The sequence below is a fragment of the Montipora capricornis genome, chromosome 1 (assembly GCF_036669925.1).
Source record: "Montipora capricornis isolate CH-2021 chromosome 1, ASM3666992v2, whole genome shotgun sequence".
NCBI classification, from domain to species: Eukaryota; Metazoa; Cnidaria; class Anthozoa; order Scleractinia; family Acroporidae; genus Montipora; species Montipora capricornis.
In genome coordinates this window covers 2,076,128-2,078,627 of record NC_090883.1, presented here as the reverse complement: position 1 = coordinate 2,078,627, position 2,500 = coordinate 2,076,128, and the positions used below count along the sequence as shown (strand labels likewise).

The window sequence follows — 2,500 nt, the reverse complement described above, 5'->3', positions numbered from 1 at the left end:
AAATTATTTCTATCCTTTTCAAAATCTCACCCTCGGCTTTATTCTTAAAATATTCTTAAAATTTCGCCAATTTCAGCCTTGATATTCTTATAAAATGTTTCTTATAAAAAATAGAGAGGGAGTAATTACTAAACAGAGACCATTCAATTAATGTTTTTTTTATGCAAATATAGTCTTTTGCCCAAGTTGTGAAAGCGAGTAAGGAAGGCCTTTAGCATGCGAAAACAAAGATCTATGGAAATTAAACTTACATAGAAAGCGTCAAACGAACCACTTTTGTGAACAGTTTTAGACAGATTTTGTGACCTTTCCAACGATTCGAACCTAACTTTCTTTCAAACCACCTCTCGACATTTTCATTTTGAAGTTACTCACTGAAATCGCAAGAAGCTCATTTGATGCGCAAGCGGTCTTCTTGCCGGCCAGACATTCTTGAACTCGAAGAAACCGATATAAAATACTTTCGCCCGTCCGCTCATTCTTCAGTGGTGTTACCGTCCATTGATTAATCCTCATGTTTGTTGTCTCGTTTTTCTAGCTTTTGTTTCCGTTACATCGCGTTGCGAAAAAAAAGTGTCACTTTTGAACTAGGGAGCTTAAGCACGCACGTCTTTGAGACGCGAACGGCAACCGGAAGAGAACATTTCGCGTGCCAGGACAGAGGTGTCTCCTAGATTTTTATAGTAATCATCTCTAATGGAGGAAAGATTTAAAGAGCATACTTACATTCACATTTAAACATATTTACCTCTACTCTCAGTACGATTTTGCTGCGCGTGATACGGCGACAAAGTATGGATTGGTGCTGAAGCTTACCAACTTTGCAGCGTCTCTATTTTCTCATCCAAGCTCATCCAGGAAGACGGCAAAACTTTCCTTTCGTTCGCAAATCTCCTGGCAAATCTACTGGCTTTGGCTAATTGCAATTCAGAACGCATGCATGTTGGAGAGCAAGACTAACTGAATAGGAAACAGTTGGCGTTGTCTTTAAGTGATGTTTGATACGCCGTGTTGCCCGGCAGCAAAACAGGAACATAATTAGCATACAAGTAATTCCAGGTGATCCACTTAAGTTGTTTTTCGCACCTACGTTCGAGACACTACTTTAAGGGGCTTTTTACATGGAGGTAGGAAGATCCTACACTAGGAAGATCCTAGAAGGGGGATCATCCTAGCCGTCCTACCGAAATGTCATTAACAAAAAACACTTGTAATATGTTCAGAACGGTAAGAGAGATGACCTCGCCTTTTGAACGCTCCCGGTTTCTCAATGAACCACGGTTGGCGTTAGTGTGAGACCATCTTTTATCCTTGTTTTCTTTCAAAGGCTTTCCTCTACCCACCATTCCAGCTTTATGAAGCCAGAATAGCAGCTTCTGAAGCGGCACTACTGTTTCAGATGTCCGCGTCACAAAGGAATTTGATACTTTTCCTTCCCAAGATGCTCATAGGCCAAGTTCAACCTCTCTAAGCTTGATTTAATTGATTAATTTTAACTTTTGTTTTGTAGTTGTTTCTTTCATCACAGTGTCAAGTCGACACCCTTTGCAAATTGTACTTGCGACCTTTTCAAGTGCGAGAGCGACACCAAGTCAATCTCATCACCATAGACTCCGATATTGAGCCTGGGCATGATAAGAGGGAGCTCTTCTCCTTTCCCTGATATGCGAAAAGAAGAAGAGCGCTGCGCCGGGTCGAGAGTTGACGCAGAGTACGATTTTCACTCCCGCGCGAGCTCATAGGATAGGGAGATCGATATTTTGCCAATTGCGCATGCTCAGAACCAACTTGTATTGCAATCCAAGAGTGGCCACTTACTCATTTTTTTTTTCGTTTTACTTCGTGTTATATCCATTTTAACAGCTACTTGCAAACTAATACTTCGCTTTTCAATCGAATTATGTGTAAATACAGATAGAACTTAGCAACACAAGCAGAGGCGCTTTTTCCAAAATATGAAGGAACTTACGAATCGACGACGTTCACGCGACGCAGCCTTTGGCTCACGTCATAGTCCTGCTTCGCGGCCTATTAAATTTACGATGTTCGCAGTAAAGACGACGACGTTCGTGCGTGTACGGTAAATTTTTCCACCATTTCTGAAATTTGCTGTCTTTTCACAAGGCAAGTTGTTCAATCCAAAATGCCTAACTTCAGAGATACGAAAGCTTCCTACTGGAACTATGGAAGGTTGGATTTGGATAAGAAAACAAATGACGAATGCCTGGTTGAGTTTCATTTCTATTGGGAGGACATTTATGGACTCCACGAACAGCTTCGATACCTGCACTATGCCCATCCTTGCTTTGAGTTTCACTAGCGATTTTATATTTAGTTAAACTATTGGCCATGGCCCAGCAAAAGGTCGTCACTTCAATAAAAACAGACCAAAACAATCAAAAAATCACGGCGGTCAAGAATATACTCCCGAAAGCGTTACTTGATTTATCTGGCAAAAAAAACACCTGAAGTCGATCAAGAGAAACTCTGTTAACTAACC

The 2,500-nt window shown here is 41.0% G+C and overlaps 2 protein-coding genes across 4 annotated transcripts in view; both read right to left on the bottom strand.

The window, feature by feature from the left end:
- The window catches only part of LOC138056333 (D(1) dopamine receptor-like), a 13,897-nt gene extending 12,954 nt beyond the window's left edge, over positions 1-943 (bottom strand). The window contains exon 1 of one of the 2 annotated variants that reach the window (XM_068902454.1): positions 817-943. The gene's annotated coding sequence lies outside the window, so the exon portion shown is untranslated. Of the gene's footprint in view, positions 1-748 lie in introns of both variants that reach the window. The other variant, XM_068903172.1, reaches the window with a different exon arrangement.
- LOC138057765 (uncharacterized) overlaps positions 1-2,500 on the bottom strand; it is a 44,474-nt gene that overhangs the window by 30,358 nt on the left and 11,616 nt on the right. The window lies entirely within an intron of this gene.